The 21,030-nt window shown below is 42.3% G+C and overlaps 1 protein-coding gene across 1 annotated transcript in view; it reads left to right on the forward strand.

Annotated features, from left to right (window-relative positions):
• Positions 1-21,030, forward strand: part of dcaf13 (ddb1 and cul4 associated factor 13) — a 105,260-nt gene that overhangs the window by 59,765 nt on the left and 24,465 nt on the right. The gene's annotated exons all lie outside the window — the stretch shown is intronic.

Below are 21,030 nucleotides of genomic sequence, written 5' to 3' on the forward strand. Positions count from 1 at the left end.
TCCCAACTCACATTCGAAGATAGAATAGGAACATTTTAATTTCAAGCAATTTTGGATTTATTGTTTCTATTCCCTCAATTATTTTGTACATGGCTATATATGATCATTTCACTTTAAGTCTTAAAAGTTCAAGTGCTTTTCAGTCTTTCACTCTTGCTCAACCAATTGACTGGGGGTCACATATTGCACCTAGCTGTTAACTGTCATTGATGTGTCTTGGTGACCAGAGCTGGATGCAGTAATGAGGGACCAGAGCACTTTACACAGTTTGGCTGCAGCTTCCTTCGGCATATTCTAGTTATGTAGTTCAATATACATGTTATCATTTCTTGAACTCCCGAGAAATTTAAACTCTTCGGAATGCATCAAACTAAATGGTGAGACTGCATTGAGATTCTCTGACAAAATAACATTACTAGTGTAATTCTGTGAAGTCACTTGCATTCACTCATAATTGGAAGATTCCATTGCAGGGCCTATTTTCTGGCCAGTTTAAATTGGCCTCCCCCTTTGTGAGAAGGTGTTATTGCTCATTCAAAATTGCTTAAAGAGAAAAAGAAAGATCTTGCATTCATATAGCATTCATGACCACAAGTTGTCTCAAAACACTTTACAGCCAATTAAGTACTTTTGAAGTGTAGCCACTGTTGTAGTGAAGGTTTAAACTTAGTCATACAGAAATTGATGTTTAAATACTGTATAAACACTGTTAGCGCTCCATTGCAACAGCATTTAAAGCCATCCTAAACCTGTAATTTCATGGTGGAGAAAGCCATTGTCTCATTGGTTAATGTAATTACGCCGAAGAATTGACAATAAGATACTTGAACTTAGGAACAGGAGTAGATCATTCAATTACTCACTTGATCTGCCTGTTCATTCAATTAGTTTGTAACAGATGTGTATCTGAACTCCATTTCTTGGTTCTGTAACCTTTCTTGTTTGTCATTCAAGGCAATGATGACCATGTTCATCATCTGGACTATTTGGTAGGATTCTGGTTGTTATGTAGGTGACTACTAGGTTCGATCTGTGCCCAGAAGGTTTTGGTGCAAATAGGACAGTATACCACAGACGATTGAGATTTCAAGTTGCTGATTTGGGATTTCCTCTCCCTGTGTTTTCTGTGTGTCTCTGGTATGCATTTGCTTTCAAAGGAGGCTGCACTTTTTTTTTTATTTTATTGCTCCAAGTGTGCTGATTCTGGGTGAGCATCCAGATCTTAAAGTTGATATCAAAATTCCAAAGTGAAGCTTTTGAAGTGCCCTAGTAGCACTTCTTTTGGCTGCCATCAGAGTGCACCCCAGACTTGAGATCTCTGGGGAAGATTTGCTTTGGTAAGTAAGCATTCTGGCTACATGACTAGCCCAACTCAGTTATGACTACCTCAATAGGAGGTGGATGCTTCACAAGCCAGCTTGAGTGAACATCTCAGTGTCTGGTATTTTGCCCTGCTATCTGATCCTTAGAAGCTTCCAAACACAGCTCAAGTGAAAATGGTTGAGCCTCTTGACATGAGAGTGCACAATCCAAACATCACGTGCATGGAGCAGAGTGGGCAGGACTATTGTTCTATAGACTCAATTTGGTGGGCAGACATGCTCCTCTTCGTTCCCTGATGTTCAAAATTTGTCGAAGGCTAGCTACACTTGCTTTGGCAATTCCTGCATGTGTTTCATTGTCGACGTAGACACCGCAAGCGTGTGTGCTGCTGAGACAAGTGAACTGGTCATGGACTGAAACCTTAGGCTTTCCTGGAACAAGCTCGTGCATTACTTCAATTTTCTTTGTGTTTGATGCCTTTAGCAAATTAATCTATCAATTTCAGTTTTGAAATTTTCAACCAATCTAGCCTCTTTGGGGGAGGCGATGGTGTAGTTGCTGGACATAAATCCAGGGATCCAGAGTAATGCTCTGGGGACCCAGGTGCGAATCCCACCATGGCACATGGTAGAATTTGGTTTCATGGTCATCTTTAGACTTTTATTTCCAGATTTTTATTGAATTCATTATGAATTGTCATAAAGACCCACCTGGTTCACGAATGTCCTTCAGGGAAGGAAATCTGTCGTCCTTACCTGGTCTGGCCTACATGTGACTCCAGACACACGGCAATGTCGTTGACTCTTAAATGCCCTCTGAAATGGCCCAGCAAGCCACTCAGTTGTATCAAACCACTACAAAGTCACAAAAAAAGAATGAAACTGGACGGACCACCCAGCACGGAAAAGATGATGGCAAACTCAGCCCTGTCAACCCTGCAAAGTTCTCCTTACTAACATCTGGGGGCTAGTGGCAAAATTGGGAGAGCTGTCTCAGAATAGTCAAGCAACAAACTGACATAGTCATCCTCACAGAATCATACCTTCAGATAATGTCCCAGACACCACCATCGCCAGCTCTGCAGAGGTGATGGTATACAGTTGGGAGTGAGTTGCCCTGGGAGTCCTCAACATCGACTCCGGACCCTATCAAGTCTCATGGCATCAAGTCAAACATGGGCAAGGAAACCTCCTGATTACCACGCACCTCCCCCCCCCATCAGCTGCTGAGCCGGTGCTCCTCCATGTTGAACACCACTTGGAGGAAGCACTGAGGGTGGCAAGTGTGCAGAATGTACTCTGGGTGGGGGGGCTTCAAAGTCTATCACCAACAGTGGCTCAGTAGTATCAGCACTGACCAAGCTGGCCGAATCCTAAATGACATAGCTGCTAGACTGCGGCAGGTGGTGAGGGAACCAACAAGAGGAAAAACAAGAGGACTCGAAATGTCAACTCTTTTCTTCTCTGCCGATGTTGCCAGACCTGCTGAGTTTTTCCAGGTAATTCTGGTTTTGTTGTGAGAGGAAAAAACATACTTGACCTCATCCTCACCAACCTGCCTGCTGCAGATGCATCTGTCCATAACAGTATCGATAGAAGTGACCACCGCACAGCCGTTGTGGAGACGAACGCCTGCCTTCACATTGTGGATACCCTCCATCGTGTTGTGTGGCACTACCTCACTAAATGGGATAGATTTCAAACAGATCTAGCAACTCAAGACTGGGCATCCATGAGGTGCTGTGGGCCATCAGCAGCAGCAGAGTTATACTCTAACACAATCTGTAACCTCATGGCCTGGCATATCTACCATTACCACAAAGCAAGGGGATCAACCCTGGTTCAATGAAGAGTGCAGGTATACTTAAAAATGAGGTGTCAACCTGGTGAAGCTATAACACAGGGTTACTTGCGTGCCAAACAGCATAAGCAAGTAATAGAGCTAGGTGATCCCACAACCAACAAATCGGACCTAAGCTCTGCAGTCCTGCCACATCCATTCGTTGATGGTGGTGGACAACTAAACAACTCACTGGAGGACATGGTTCCATGTATCCTAGCCAAACTGTTCCAGTACAGCTACAACACTGGCACCTACCCAGCTATGTGGAAAATTGCCCAGGTGTGTCCTGTATACAAAATACAGAACAAATCCAACCTGGTCCCATCAGTCTACTCTCGATCGTCAGTAAAGTAATGGAAGGGTTGTCAACAGCACTATCAAGCGTCACTCGCTTAGCAATAACCTGCTCACTGACGCCAATTTTGGGTTCTGCCGGGACCACTCAGCTCCTGACCTCATTACAGCCTTGATTCAAACATGGACAAAAGAGCTAAACACCCGAGGTCAGAGTGACTGCCCTTGACATCATTTGACCAAGTATAGCATCAATGAGCCCTAGCAAAATTGGAGTCAATGGGAATCAGGGGGAAAACTCTCCGCTGGTTGGATTCATACCTAACACAAAGGAAGGTGGTTGTGGTTGTTGGTTTACATGGACTATGTATTTACTGTGAACATTAGAGTATAAGACATCTTGTATAACATGTGTTACCCTTACAAATCCGTATATATCTGAAAATATATAGTTGTGGGTGAAGGAGTATTGTAAAATAGTTCGCTTCTTGTTTAATTTTTTTTTTGTTAAAAGTTCATCATCAGCTGATCCCTGTGACTCTCTTCAGTAGCTACTCTCCACGTATGCAAACAAACAAATAAAAGTTAGGATCTATCAAGCTGGGTTCCACCCTGAGATCAGGCTTGTCCAGTAGTAACATCAGCTGGGATCATAACTTACGGCTATAATTTATTTTTCTTTCATTCGTGGGATGTGGGCATCACTGGCTAGGCCAGCATTTATTGCCCATCCCTAATTGTCCTTGAGAAGATAGTGGTGAGCTGCCTCCTTGAACTGCTGCAGTCCACGTGATGTTGGTACACCCACAGTGCTGTTAAGGAGGGAGTTCCAGGATTTTGACCCAGTGACAGTGAAGGAACAGCAATATGTTTCCAAGTCAGGATGGTGAGTGGCTTGGAGGGAAACTCCCATGTGTCAGCTACTGTTGTCCTTTGAGATGGTAGTGGTTGTGGGTTTGGAAGGTGCTGTCAAAGGAGCCTTGGTGAGTTCCTGCAATGCATCTTGTAGATGGTACGCAGTGCTGCCGCTGTGCATTGGTGGTGAAGGGAGTGAGTGTTTGTGGATGGGGTGCCGTCAAGTGGGCTGCTTCCTCCTGAGTGGTGTCCAGCTTCTTGTGCTGTTGGAGCTGCACTCATCCAGGCAAGTGGGGAGTATTCCATCACACTCTTGACTTATGCCTTGTAGATGGTAGATAGGCTTTGAGGAGTCAGGAGGTGAGTCACTCACTACAGGATTCCTAGCCTCTGACCTGCTCTTGTAGCCACAGAATTTGTATGGCTACTCCAGTTCAGTTTCTGGTCAATGGTGACCCCCCCCCCAGGATGTTGATAGTGGGGGATTCAGTGATGGTAATGCCATTGAATGTCAAGGGACGATGGTTAGATTCTCTCTTGTTGGAGATGGTCATTGGCTGGCACTTGTGTGGTGTGAATGTTACTTGCCACTTGTCAGCCCAAGTCTGGATATTGTCCAGTTCTTACTGAAACAGACCATGTCCAAATGCAGCATCTGAGGAATCACAAATTGTGCAATCATCAGTGAACATCCCCGGTTCTGTCTTATGATGGAAGGAAGGAACTCAATTCTAGTATCATCCTTGTAAATGTTGCCACTCAAGTGCAATACTGAGGAAGTGCTTCATTTTAGAGGTTCCACCTTTCAGATGAAATGTTAAACTGAGGCAGTCTGCCCTCTCCGGTGGAAGTAAAATTTCTCAAGGCCCTATTTCAATGAGCATTAAAAAATCAACGAGCACTTGAGGTTTGAGTTAATTAAGGTTAGCCAGCACAGGTTTGAAAAAGGCAAATTCTACTTGACTAAGATATTTTAAATTTTTAATGGCGTAACAGAAGATTGATGAAGGGAATGTTGTCTGCGTGAATTTTAAGAAAACATTTGAAGAAGCACCACAAAAGTCTGGTGAACAAAATTGTGGCTCATGGAATAGAAGGGTTAGCATCAGCTTGGATAAAAATTTGGCAAAAGAACAGCAAACAACGAATTATGGTAAATGGTTGTTTTTCAGACTGAAGGGTGGTAGACCATGGTTTTTCCCTTGGGTCAGTGCTAGTAAGACTTTTTTGATACATACATATAAATGACTTGGATCTTGAAATACAGCGTGAAATTTGAAAGAGTGGCAAACAGTGAAGTTGATAGCAATCCGCTGCAGCAGAACATAGCCTAGCAGAGTGGGTTAGACAAGTGGTAGATGGAAGTTAGTAGAGAGAATTGTGAGGTAATGCATTTTGGCAGAAGAAATAGGAAGAAGCAATATGAACTCAGTAGCACAGTTCTATACAGTGTGCAGGGACAGAGAGACGGGCGCATGTCGATAGACCTTTGAAGGTGGCAAGGCATGTTGAGAGACTAGTTAGCAAAGCATTTGGAATTTTGGGCTTTATGAAGAAATGTTGAGTACACAAGCAGGAAATTTAGGCTGAACCTTTTATAAAGCCCTGGTTAGACCATGGGTAAAATGGCTCTCTTCCCCCCACCCCGGCAGTGGCATTCTGCAGGGATCATTCCCTCCAGGACACCCTGGTCCACTCCTCCATCACCCCCTACACCTCAACTCCCTCCCACGGCACCTTCCCATGCAACCACAGAAGGTGCAACACTTGCCCCTTTATTTCCCCTCTGCTCACCATCCAAGGGCCCAAACACTCCTTTCAAGTGAAGCAGCATTTCACTTGCACTTCCCTCAATTTAGTCTACTGCATTCATTGCTCCCAATACAGTTTCCTCTACATTGGAGAGACCAAACACAGACTGGGTGACCGCTTTGCAGAACACCTTCGGTCTGTCCGCAAGCATGACCCAGACCTCCCTGTTGCTTGCCATTTCAACACTCCACCCTGCTCTCATGCCCACATGTCCGTCCTTGGCCTGCTGCATTGTTCCAGTGAAGCTCAACGCGAACTGGAGGAACAGCACCTCCTCTTCCGACTGGGCACTTTACAGCCTTCCGGACTGAATATTGAGTTCAATAATTTTAGATCATGAACTCTTCTCCTCCATCCCCACCCCCTTTCCGATCCCTTTTTTTCCCAATAATTTATATAGATTTTTCTTTTCCCACCTATTTCCGTTATTTTTAAATGTATTTCCACCCATTGTTTTATCTCTACCTTTTAGCCTATTTCAATCCCTTCCTTTCACCCCACCCCCACTAGGGCTATCTGTACCTTGCTTGTCCTGCTTTCTACCCTTAATTAGCACATTCCTTAGATAATGTCACCACTTTCAACACCTCTTTGTCCTTTTGGCTATCTCCACCTATCACTGGCCCTCTATCCAGCTTTACTTGTCCCAACCAACCACACACACCACCCCCCCCCCCCCCCACCCAAACCAGCTTATATTTCACCTCTTTTCTATTTTTACTTAGTTCTGTTGAAGAGTCATGCGGACTCGAAACATTAACTGTGTTCCTCTCCACAGATGCTGCCAGACCTGAGTTTTTCCAGATATTTTTATTTTTGCTCTAAAATATTGCATCCAGTTCTGGTCACCACACTTGAGGAAGGATGTGAGGGTGCTTAAGGGGAAATTTATCAGAATGGTTCTGGGGATGAGGGATTTTTGCTACAAGTTTAGGTTGGAGAAGCTGGGGTTGTTCTCCTTGGAGCAAAAGAGATTGAGGGAGATTTGATAGAGGTATACATGATTATGACAGGTTTGGATAAGGTAGACAAGGAAAAACTGTTCCCATTAACTGATTATACAAGGGCTAGAGAAAACAGATGTAAGGTTTCAGGGAAGAGAGGCGGGGGGCTGTGAGGAAGAATTTTTTTGCGTAGCAAGAAGTAATGACCTGGAACACACTGCTTTGACTATCAATGATTCCAAAAGGAAATTGGATATGCACTTGAAGGAAATAAACTTAAGGTTTTGGGGATAGAGTGGGGGAATGGGACTGACAGGTTTGCTGTACAAAGAGCCTGCATAGACTCGATGAACTGGATGCCTGTTGAACTTCTTGCAGCCAGTTAGTGAAAGAGGAGACCAGAAGTCAATCTTTACTCAGTTCTGGATTTATTCACAAAGTGAGACATTAGAAATGTGTAGCTCTGAACTCTGCAACCCACCACCAGTGCCATTAAGTGTCTCTTTATACTCTCTTTTTGGCTAAATCAAATAACCTAATTACCTGAAGAACTACTGTTTCCAAGGACCTCTTTATACTCTTCTGAATAGATAATTAAAATTAACAAATTGCCAGCCCCTTAAAGGGGCACTCTTTAAAACAAAAACTACAGTGGAAACTTAGCAAATTAAAATGTCATTCCCAGCACTGATGATGCAATCCAGCCCCTGCGGCACCCACCCACCATGGAAGGCCTCAAGTGCCTCTTTATACACTTTTGAATAAAAATCAAATAAATTAACAGCCCCTTAAAGGGGCACTCTTAATAAATACCAAATCACTGTTTCTTTATGTGCACAAGTAATAATCGAATGAGGGACCCCTATATACACACAACCTTAATTTATACAATTATCAATAGCGGCCTCCTGTGCCGTAAATAACTCTGATTCTTTCTCCACTCCCACTTTCTTTTGCCATCCAGACCAGGAGACTTAGCCACTCAAAGCATAACCAGCCTTTACAGTACCTCCTGCCTCAATTTTCACCCAGTCCATTGTCTCTATCATCTCCACTTCTACTTTGTCAGATTCGTCTTCCTTTGTAAACACTGATACAAAGTACTCTTTAAGTATTCTAGCCTTGCCCCATGCCTCGAAGTCTATATCATCCTCTTGGTCCCTAATAGGACTAACTCCACCTCTGATTGCCCACTAACTAATTACATGCCAGTTGGAAGATCGCTGGGTTCCCCTTTATGTTGACTGCTAAACTATTCTCATATTCTCTCTTTAGCAGCCTCATTTTCCTCTTCACTTCCCCTCTCAACCTACTGTCTGTGACCTGGCTGTTGCTTAAAGCTTTCACCTGACATGCATCATATTTTTTATGCACATGCATTTTTTGTTTTGTATCGTCGTATTCTGTCTCCCTTCAGATTTGTTCTTCTATCTTTTACCCTTGTTGGAATTTACCTAGCCTGTACCTGAAGCATCTCGTAATAAAGGAGATTTGAGCCAAGCCAAGCAGTCCAAGAGGACGTTGCCCACCATCACAGAATAAGAAATACTTTCATTTTGTTGCTATTTTTAACTTTGGTAAACCCAATTGTATTAGTAACCAAAGTACTGGTATACTCAGCATTTTAGAATTGGACTTATGGGACTTAGAGGAGGATAGAGAGCCAAATCTTGCTGGAAAATTAATGGCATGTTCATCGTGCATGCTGTTGTTAATGTGCAAATCAGCCAGCAAGTTTAGGTGAAGAAAAGATGCACCATGCATGAGTTGGGAATCTTCAGAACTTGATGGCCAATCTACAACAATCTACTTACTTCGCACAAGTGGCATCTTGCCCTTTGTCTCCCCTCTTATTTTTAAGAACTTGCTGGATTCGCTCATTAATTGCCTATTCAACTCACCACACAAAGTTAAGGCTCAAAATTTAAGAGCATAATTACTATTTTAACAACGTGGTATTGCTTTTGCAATGCCAACAACCTCTCCGGCCCAGAAAGAATTAAAAAGAAAAGATAAATTCTTGGACCTTTTAATTTTGTTATTTTTGTCTTTATTCTTCCTCTCTTGGTCCAGTGTTCCCTTCCTCCTCTCACTTTATTTCTCACTCTGTATCTGATTTAATTCTTAATTCACCTCCTCCAATTTGCCCTTATTCGTCATTCCTCCGTTTCTTTCTCAATCCTTCATAGTTAAGCAGCTGGACTATTGATCCTGCCATTTATTAAGGTCTCGAATGCGCTATTGCCCTCGCCACATTGTTATCTGCTCACACTTCCAGCAAGTTATACCGCAGAGAAATTTTGAGCTAAAGAATACAGGATAAACTTTGAGTAATGATATATGCTGCATGATGTTCTGCTCAGCAGAGTTTGGTCCTAGAATTTTGAGTGCTTTGTTATGAAGGGAGCTGCAGTAAAAACTTCATTATGCAACTTCCTAAAGAAGGCGTACTTTATTTGCAAATAGAGTGCTTGTACATGTTCAGGTTTTCAGCTTCAAGAAATTACTCAAGGATCAAACTCTTCAGTCACCATAGCTTCTAAGTATTCATTGGAAAAATGTACTACAAAAATTGATTCCCATGAAGTGCCTTGGGACATTTTACTTCATTAAAAGGGTTATATAAATAACTTTAAAATATGATAGTTATTTTAAATTGTCTTAAAGCACACAGTAACCATACTGCTCAGGTAGCTTTGGACACCCGTCATCCCACTCACTCTTTAATGCAGTAATTGAGGAGTTTGAGCTAACGCTAAATAGCAAAAACCTTGTTCCAGCCTTCCAAGACGCAGTTAACTTTTCTTATGTTTTTCAAAACTAACTAACTTAATTCAAGTCAACACATGACAAAACAATGTCTTCAGTATTGTTTGTGTTTTGCTTTGGTGGTTCTTGGTCAACAATATTCACATTGATATATTTATATTAATTGATTTTGTGTCCTTAGAATCTCTTGTGTATGACAATGAATAGTCATCTTGGTTATTCAGTACATACAAAATTAGGTTGCTTAACATTTTTTTTAGCATGGCTTGAATGGGAATTTTTTCAAGTTTTTTTTAAATATAAAGCAAACATATACATCTATGGTTAGCATCCTGGGACTAACTCTGCAAAAATGTCAGTCCAGTGGGTAGCATACAACCACATAGTGCTTGTGATTTTCAATTCATAGTTTTGCCCATGTTTGCTCCCAACAAGCACAGCTCCATAGTGAAAATTTGCATTTAGAAAATTCCTCTGACTATATAAGTAGTCATTAACATAATGTATACTTAAAGTTATCCTGTTTAAATTGACCAAGGCTGGGTGACTACTAATTCCCTGTTATAACCAAATTATTTAACCCGCTCTCATTCACACACGCAAACATTTACTCTTGTGTATTCACATACCCACATAAATAGAGCAGCCTAACCCTCTGTCCCCTTAACTTAAAGAAGACCTCAATATTTGTCAGTCTACTCTTTCCCAGTGAGAGCTCCATCTCAGCCTTCTCCTGAGGTCCCCAGGATCAAATGCCAATCTTCAGCCAATTCAATTCACTCCACATGATATCAAGAAATGGTTGAAGTCTGCAAAGGCTATGGACCCTGACAACATTCCAGCAATAGTACTGAAAACTTGTTCTCCAGAACCACCCACTCCTTAGCCAAGCTGTTCCCCAGTACAGTTACAACACTGACGTTTACTCAGCAATGTGGAAAGTTGTCCAGGCATGTCCTGTACACAAAAAGGACAAATCACACTGGCCAATTAACGCCCCATCAGTCCATTCTTGATCGTCAGCAAAGTGATGGAAGATTCCATGTCCATATGCTGCAAGACCTGGACAACATTCAGGCTGAGCTGATGAGTGACGAGTAATGTTTTGCATCACACAAGTGCCAAGCAATGACCATTTTCAATAAGAGAAAATCTAACCATCTCGCCTTGATATTCAATGGCATTACCATTGCTGAATCCCCCACTATCAACATCCTGGGGGCTACCATTGACCAGAAACTGAACTGGACCAGCCAAATAAATACAGTGGCTACCACAGCAAGTCAGAGGCTGGGAATTCTGCAGCAAGTAACTCGCCGCCCCCAAAGCCTGTTGACCATCTACAAGAAGCAAGTTAGGAGTGTGATGGAATACTCTCCCCTTGCCTGGATAAGTGCAGCTCCAAAAGCAGTCAAGAAGCTCGACACCATTCAGGGCAAAGCAGCCCACTTGATTGGCACCCCGTTCACCACCTTAAACACAGTGGCAGCAGTGTGTACCATCTAAAAGATGCACTGCAGCAACTCGCCAAGGCTGCTTTGACAGCACCTCCAAACCCGCAACCACTACCACTTAAAAGGACAAGGGCAGCAGATGCAGGGGAACACCATCCAGATACAAGTTCCCCTCCAAGATGCACACCATCCTGACTTGGAACTATACGTCTGTTCTTTCACTGTCGCTGTGTAAAAATCCTGGAACTCCATTTCAAACAGCACTGTGGGTGTACCTACACCACATGGACCGCAGCATTTTCATTTTCACGACCACTTTCTCAAGAGCAGTTAGGGACGGGCAATAAATACTCTCTTAGCCAGCGACACCTAGATTGTGTAAACAAATATATATTTTTTAAAACTTCACAAAGACGATTAAGTTCTGCTTGAATTGCTTAGTCCACAGCTTCCCTGATAGTTCACTAAATATCTGGACCATGCAGATCAGTAAGATCCGAAGCATAATCTTTGATTACTGTGCTGAGTTAGCCTAAGCAAGCAGGGGGAAAAAAGTAATCAGGATCGGAAAATTATCCAGTGATCCCTGGTGGAGGATAACCATGTGGACATTTAGTGAGGTGTAGATTATATTTGACTGGAGTCAGACATAACGGGAACAGGTAGGAAAGTGGAGTTGAGGCAAGATCAGATCAGCCAAGATCTCATTGAATGACAGAGCAGTCTCGAAGGGCTGCATGGCCTAATCCTGCTCCTATTTCTTATGTTCTCATGTCCTACTCGCTGATTTGGTTTTTCTTTCTAAATGGAGCAACCTTGTATGCAGTGTTAGAACAAAAGCTTTGTTAAAGTCCTGATAAAGAATGTCCTTGGAACTTCCTTCATCCACAAGTACTGATTTTTTTTTCCAAAAATATGCTTCATTCATAAAATGTTTAAAAGTACATTACATGACTATTCAAGGTTGATGTTACGTAAGTTGCAAAACCAAATCAGTTTCATCCAATACTGCATGTTACTTACTACATTTACAGTGAATATTTACAAGATTAATTACATGTAAAACATACAACCCAAGGGGTCTTCGTCAGGTTCCAGCTCCTCAGTATACTATGGTTGAAAGGCCTTAGACGGGGGGTGGGGGGAGCCTTTCCTCATTGCACCTTTGTGGTGGCTGACCCAAGCTTCAGTACATCTGAGTCCTGAACCTTGGAATGTGCCAATCTGCAGCACTCGGTCATGGACAACTCTTTGCACTGGAAGACCAGCAAGGTGTGGCTAAATCAAAGAGTTTCTTTCACCAAGTTATCCAGCCACAGTTGACGCTTATCTCGGACTGCGTTGCTAAGAACAGTCCATAGAGCGTATAGTCCCATAAGACAGAGCTGCTCCAACTAAACCTTGACAAAAAAACCACTGCATCTCTTTCCAGATCTTCCTTGCAAAAGCACATTCCAGAAAGTGTTGGTGGACGATGGTCTCTTCCTACCACAGCCACCTCGAGGTCAACATGTGGAGGGAGTGAGACTTCCACGTGTGCAGGAAGGATCTGACTATTGTAATTCTATATTTGCCCAATACAACTTGCCAATCTCGCATAGGACTGGTAAACTAAACATAGGTTCAGTTTATTTGACGATGTAGTACAGGACTGCTCAGCACACAGATATACTACAAAGATTCAGCAGTTATTGTTAACAGGAAAGTACAGCTGCAACTGCTTCATACCACATGCTGCTATCTAACCTGAAAGCTCCTCTGAACAATGCTGGTAACATGGTTTACATCCTGGCTACTTAATCATTAACATATCTCTCTTAAAGCGATATCACATCCCCTTTTTTCCAAGATAACATTATTTAAATTGAGTGAAAACCATTTACACAAAAAATAAATCTCTATTCAAGAATTTAAAGATTTAAGAGTTTTAAGAGACTATAATGTTTAGGTGGTTTAACAGTCCTCCCGGATCTATTAATGCTATGATCTTCCTGAGATCTAGAATTATTACTTGGGTATTCTTGACTTGCAGATGTGTTGGCATCTCGCGCCAAATAATTTCCAATAGTTTGTGGTCAGTTTCCACAATGAATTGTTTACCAAATGGAACCTTGTTATACCAAATATCAGAGCAGGTGTCTCACGCTCTATGTTTGAATAATTGGATTGTGCTTGTGATAGATCTTTGGAACCAAATGCAATTGGTTTGCCATCTAGCATAATGCACACTCCTAATCCTATTTGAAATGTATCAGCCTTTAAGATCGTATCCTTTCTTGGGTTACAGTACTGTAAAACACATGTCTCATCTGCCAATGCCTGTTTAAGTGAATAAAACACACAAAGTTCCCTATGGCATTGAATCTGTCTGGATACATCAGTTGTAGGTCATGGGCTGACTCAATCCGATTATTCTTGGCCTCTTCTATCATTGGTATCTTAGTGATTCCCTGTACGATCACAATGTTGACTTCCATACACACTGGTAGCCCTGCAACTGCTGGTCCGCCCATGTCCACCAGGTGGAATACTTGTGGCTTCCTGCAGACTTGCCATAGCTGCATTTCAGTGTCAATGCACCTATGCAATGAATAGGTGACCCATTGTGCAGTTAGTTTGTTTGTCATAGGTTGTATCATTGACTTCCAATGATCCAGATACATATTGTTCAGGATTCTGACTGGTAAGTTATTTGTGTCCAATCCCATGCTGACTTAGGCTGTAAGTGTGTGTTTGCTGCTTTTCTTTTGGCATATGGTGTTGATAGTAACAAAAGCTTCTAACTGTTTTACTTCATCCACACATTGCGTCACGTTCAGAATATGGAAAGCCTGTTCATTTTCAAGTTGAAGATCTTTCTGCTCTGAACCTTCCACCCTGATCTGTCTGATTGCTGTCTAATTGCCAATGTCAATGTATGTGCTTGCACTTATGTAGGTCTCTGGTGCACTCCCTGTTGTTGTTGCAAGGATGCTGCACATACTTTTTGTTTGGTTGCATCTTACTTCTGGCTGCAACTCTGGAACCAAATTTCCTGCACAGGTGAGCCCAATTTCCTTTTACACTGTATAACATACAAATATCTTGGAACACAGGCCAGATTCATCGTGGGTGCAGTGGACAGCATTTCCCACACTTTCTAATAGTTGCACCTAATGCTTACAGGTGTTGTCCAGTTACAATGGCATCATATTTTCTGCCATCTTTTAGACATGTGTCAATATTGAGACCTTTTTCTCCAAAAGGTCCTTTTGGAAAGCTTCAATTGGCGTTGAAGCTATAACCAGCTCCATTATTCATTCAGACAGCTCAGCTTCTGAAAAGTCACAGTCCTTGCCCTTGTCACAGCACCTGCTGATGAACTGATCGATTGATTCTTGTGACTGTTGTTTGCAAGTCATGTATTCTGAAGTTCACCTTTATGTGAAGCTGATCCTCCAGCATGTTCCAAAGCTTGGCAGGGTCCTTCTGGTCCTCCTCAGACAGGTCCGAATATTGATTCTGTGCAACCCCTCATTTCCAATGGCTAACTTTTCTTCACCTTATTCGTTTGTGTCGGATAAATCTAAAAAGAGTAACGCCATCCTTTGTTTAAAAAGCCTAAATTTGAGTAAGACATCTGTGGCCTTCCAGTTCATACTGGGGAATTTGTTGGTCACCTTTCTGAATGTATTTCTTTGTTTGTTTAATACAAACTTACCAATCCCACACAGGACTGGTAAAATAAACATCGATTTGGTTTATTTGAAGCTGTGGTACAGAATTTCTCAGCAGACGGATTGACTAATTTACTATAAAGATTCAACCGCTGTAGTTAATAGGAAAGTACAGCTGCAACTCCTTCACACCACATGCGGCCAGCTAAACTGAAAGCTCCTTTAAACAATGCTGGTCACATGGTTTACATCCAGGCTACTACTCATTAGCATATTCTCTCTCAAAGTGATATCACAACATTGACAGGAAAGGGCTTTCTCACCACCAGTCAAACTGTCTTGGTGCTTGTTTGAAAGTTCAGGTGATGAGGCATTTTGCCAAATGACTTTTGACAGTCGGCTCAGGGAACCAACCAACAGGATCTGCTCTGCCATTTTCCCTGCCATGCCTCGCAGACATTACATGTGGACATCTGCTAGAAGGACTTGTGGTCAAAGGTGTTTTTCTGCATTAACCTCTCCAAAAAGGATAGCTGGTAAGGCACAGTCCAGCTGCTTGGAGCATTTCTGCAGCAATCTGGCTAGACCCATCCCTTGCAACTCCTGGGACAGATAAAACCTTAGCACGTAGCGGCACTTACCACAAATGCTGGTGTCTCTTCACAAATGCTAATGGGTTTGTTAAATATGATCTCATTTCCCTGTTTCCCCTCCACCATCACAACTGCTACCCAGTAAAGCCACACTGACTAATCCCAATGTACTTTTACTTCTCCAAGTGTTTAAAAAAATCCCCCATTTCAAGATGGCCTCAAAAATCTCATCTTTGACCGACGTCGACTTGAAAAGCATACTGATAATCTAAAGGCTGGAAGTCAGTTACATTAAGACTAGTACTTGGCTACCAGCAACCAGTTACCTCAACAACAATTTGCATTTTGTAGCACCTTTTAGTGTTGTAAAACATCCTAACGTGCTTCACAGGAGCAATTATCAAACAAAATTTTCCGCTTAACCACATAGAGATATAGGACAGGCGATCCAATGCTTGATCAAAGAGTGAGGCTTTAAGGAACATCTTAAAGTAGGAGAGAGAGGGGATGGGTCAGGAAGGGAATTCTGGAGCTGAACTCTCAGCTACCAATGGTCGAGCGAAGAAAATTGGGGATGCACAAGAGATTCGAATTGGGGGAGTACAGAGATCTCCGGGGCTGGAAAGGTTACAGAGACAAGGTGGCCATGGAAGGAATTGAGAATGAAGAGAATTTTAAAATCAAGGTATTGTGGATGACAACCAGTGTAGTTCAGTAAGCATAGGGTGTTGGGTGAACAGGAGTTGGTGTGAGTTAGGATACAAAGGGTTAGGGGTTGGTGTATTGAGGGGGGTGATGACCGCAAGTTTGAAGGGGAGGAGGACAGTCCCTGAGGAGAGGGAACTGTTAACAATATTAGCTGACATGGGGGACAAAGTGAAGTTAGGTAGCCAGCAGTTTAGTGCAAATCAATTTGAGGCAGCAAGAGGTGAGCCTAACCAGACAACAGGAATAGGAGATAAACTTGAGAAAGTTGCAAGTTCAGGACTATGGCTTGGAAGACTTATGGAAAGTTTGAGTTGGTGGTTTAAGGGAAGTGAGAGATGAGGCTGGATAGATTGGGCAGAATTTTGGTCCCAATAAGGGGCTAGGGATGGAGGCATGCAAGCACTGAATTTTCCGATGCTAGCCACTGTGCCAACTCCCAGTGATGTTTCTAGAGGCTGGATCATGTGTGAAACAGCTACCCAAGCATCTGGTAACTTGTTGACTCAACTAAAAGGCCAAGTAAGTTCATTGATCAGAAGCCGACTGGAATTCTTCAGTTGACCTACGGACCTTCTGCAGTGTTGGGAGCACGGCTGATACCTGGAGACAGCCTCCTGTCAGCAGGCTGGGGATTCGGATTACTTTAGTACCATCACAGACACAGCTGCCATACCTATCTGGTCACTCTGTGGAGAGTTTTTTTCTGTAATGGTGATCTGACAGTTGTGGCCATTTTTATTTTAAAATATTTTGAAAGTGCTGAGAGGGCATCTCAAGATGGAGGCAACTCCCTCTTCCTTACCTGCAATGACAAGCTACAACTCCTTCAGTGGTGGAGGGCTTCCTATTGCCCTTCCAGCTTTGAGAACCCGTCTGCGATCAATTGGCCAACCCAACAAAAATGGCTGTTGCATTAATGCTCCCGGCACAATGTGGGATTGGGATCCGCATTTGATGATGACTTCTGGATCCCAACCCCAAATGCAAAATAATACCCAAGGCCTCAATCTTAAGTCCATGAATTTCTCCCATTTCTTTATGGAGCTGATGGTGGAGGAGATGGGAAGAGGTGTTTCAGAAGTCAGTTTGTAGTGTTGAGAAACCAGAGGATATTTTTGAGTAGCAGGATGATTCTGGACTAGCAAATTAAGCACATCCGTTCATCTCCACCAGGCTCTCATCCACAACCTACAAATTCATGGAAAGTGCTCAGCAAAGTTGTGAAATATCTCATCCATGCTGTTTTCTCCTTTGAAAAATTGCTGAATGCATCCCAAATTCAAACGTACTTACCTTTATTCCCACATCTAAGATTCTGAGAACCATGTCTTCCAGCAGAGCAATTTGCAGTATTATGAACACCTGGTACAATGTTAGTTATTTACTGTTGGTTATAGTAGCTTCAAGCATTTAGGACTTAAAATAAAATCCTGCTTAACCCTAGTTTTGTGGGATAAGTGATGTCTATGGTCTTATCCAGCTCGAATTGTGAACTGAAGCAAAGAGCACAAAACTCAAAGGGATACAACTGGATATAAAATTACAATGAAAGCAAGTATCTCGAGCCTTCACATGTTAGTACATATAGTATGAGTTTCTACAAGTATTTAAAAAAGAGAAGAGTAGCTAAAATGAGCATGGGTCCTCCAGAGACTAAGTCTGGGGAATTGATAATGGGAAATAAGGAAATGGTGGAAGCATTGAATGGATATTTTGTCTGTCTTCACTGTAGAAGACACAAAATAATAGCCCAGAAATATTTGTAGATCAGGAGGTGAAAGGGTTGGAGGAACTTAAAACTATTACAATACTTACAATTACAAAGGTGACTGAGAAAACTATTAGGCTGACAAGTTCCCAGGACCTGATGGATTTCATCCAAGGGTCCTAAAAATAAAAATGGCTGCAAAGATAGTAAATGCATTAGTTATAACTTTCCAAAATTCCCTTGATTTAGGAAAGACCCCATCAGATTGGAAAATAGCAAATGTGATTCCTCCATTCAAGAAAAGAGAGAGACATAAAGTAGGTAACGACAGGCCAGTTAGCTTCACAGCTGTCATAGGGAAGTGCTAGAATCTATTATTAAGGAGGTTATAGTAGGGAACTGGGAAAATCTTAATACAATTGTGAAAGAGAAATCATGTTTGACTAATTTATTAGAAGTCTTTGAGTAAGTAACAACGTGGATAAAGGGGAACCTGGAGGGTGTAGTGTACTTAGATTTCAAAGGCGTTTGATAAGGTACCACATCAAAGGTGAGAGCACGAAATAAAAGCTCATGGTGTAGGTCAGGGGTGGGGTACCTTTTTCTTATTATTTGCACATAGACAAAATCAGTTGCGGGCCGCTAATATCTCCAAGATTCAGAGTGACCTGAATATAACAAATATTGTACAAATTCAAATTAGATAACACTAAATCACCCAAAAAAGCCCAGGGTAGCACAACTTCTGTGTCTTAATCACAGCACTCCTGAAATTCAGCTCAACTTTTTGCTTGGTTTCCTTCCCCATTTTATTTGTGTGTCTTTCTCTCTCCCTTTCCTTTCTCACTGTCACAGGTGTCCTGCTCCCTTTCTCCTCCCGCCCCAGTTTATTCTCAATTCACTGCCTGATAAGCAGCCGGCAGCTTCCTATTCCTGCCCTGTGCTCCTGCTCCTGAATCCCAGGCCTTGGTCTCTCCCCACAACCTGGGCCTCAAGTGACTGGCTGAAGCTCAGGCATCAGAACATGGCGGTCCCAGAGTGCAGCACACCGAGGTGGGTGCCAAATTTTGAAGTCTCCCCACGGGCCTGAATATCCCCACCCCTTGTATAGGGTGTAACATATTAGCCTGGTTGGCTAATGGCAAGCAGAGAGTAGGGATAAATGGGTCATTTTTGGGTTAGCAAGTTGTAACCAGTAAAGTGCCACAGGGATCAGTGCTGGAACTTCAACTATGAAATAATTTGAAGGGCCCGAATGTATAGTTGCTAAATTTGTTGATGACATGAAGATAAGTAGGAAAGTAAATTGTGAAGAGAACATAAGGGTTCTACAAAAGGATTTAGATGAGTTAAGTGAGTTGGCAAAAAATTGGCAGATGGGTTATGATGTGGATTAATGTTAACTCATCCACTTTTGTGGAAGAATAGAAAAGTAGCACATTATCTAAATGGAGAGAGATTGCAGAACTCTGCAGTATAGAGGGATCTGGGTGTCTTGGTACAAGAATCAATAAAAGTTAGCATGCGGATACAACAAGTGATTAGGAAGACCGATGGACTGGAGTATTGTGTACAGTTTTGGTCTCCTTACTTAGGATACAATTGCATTAGAAACAGTTCAGAGAAGGTTCATTCAGTTGATCCTGGGGTGAAGAGGTTATCTGATGAAGAAAGGTTGGGCCGTATCCAATGGAGTTTAGAAGAATGAGAGGTGATCTTATTGAAACTTATAAGATCAATACTGTAGAGGAGGAACATCCCGTATAATACTATGTTTTTCTGGACCAATACATTGAGGAACCAATGAGAGAACAGGCCATCCTCGACTGGGTATTGTGTAATTAGAAAGGAATAATTGGCAATCTAGTTGTGCGAGACCCCTTGGGGATAAGCAACAATGATATGATAGAATTCTTCATTAAGATGGAGAGTGAATTGGCTGATTCTGAGACTTGTGTCCGGAATCTCAATAAAGGAAACTACGATGGTATGAGGCACGAGTTGGCTATGATGGATTGGGAAACGTTACTTAAAGGGATGATGGTGGATAGGCAATGGCAAACATTCAAAGAATGCATGGGTGAACTGCAACAATTGTTTATTCCTGTCTGGCACAAAAGTAAAACAGGAAAGATGGCCAAACTATGGCTTACAAGGGAAATTAGGGATAGTATTATACGCAAGGAAGAGGCATACAAATTGGCCAGAAAAAACAACAGGCCTGAGGATTGGGAGCAGTTTATAATTCTGCAAAGGAGGACCAAGGGATTGATTAAGAAAGGGAAAATATAGAGTACGAGAGTAAGCTTGCAGGGAACATAAAAACTGACTGTAAAAGTTCCTATAGGTATGTGAAGAGAAAAAGATTGGTGAAGACAAACGTAGGTCCCTTACAGTCAGAAACCGGGGAATTTATATTGGGGAACAAAGAAATGGCTGACCAACTAAATACATACTTTGGTTCTGTCTTCACAAAGGAGGACACTAATAACATACCAGAAATGTTGGGGAACACAGCGTTTAGTGAGAGGGAGGAACTGAAAGAAATCAGTATTAGTAGGGAAATCGTGTTGGGGAAATTGATGGGACTGAAGGCCGATAAATCCCTGGGGCCTGATAATCTACATCCCAGAGTACTTAAGGAAGTGGCCCTAGAAATAGTGGATGCATTGATGGTCATCTTCCGAGATTCTATAGACTCTGGAACAGTTCCTACAGGTTGGAGGGTAGCTAATGTAACCCTACTATTTAAAAAGGGAGGTAGAGATAAAACAGGGAATATAGACCAGTCAGCCCTACATCAGTAGTGGGGCGTGTAAAATTAAAGTGCATGGGATTGGGGGTAATGTATTGAGATGGATAGAAAACTGGTTGGCAGACAGGAAACAAAGAGTAGGAATAAACGGGTATTTTTCCGAATAGCAGGTAATGACTAGTGGGGTACTGCAGGGATCAGTGCTGGGACCCCAGTTATTGACAATATATGTTAATGATTTAGATGAGAGAATTAAATGTAATATCTCCAGATTTGCAGATGAGACAAAGCTGGGTGGGAGGGTGAGCTATGAGGAG

The sequence above is a fragment of the Carcharodon carcharias genome, chromosome 6 (genome assembly GCF_017639515.1).
Source record: "Carcharodon carcharias isolate sCarCar2 chromosome 6, sCarCar2.pri, whole genome shotgun sequence".
NCBI classification, from domain to species: domain Eukaryota; kingdom Metazoa; phylum Chordata; class Chondrichthyes; order Lamniformes; family Lamnidae; genus Carcharodon; species Carcharodon carcharias.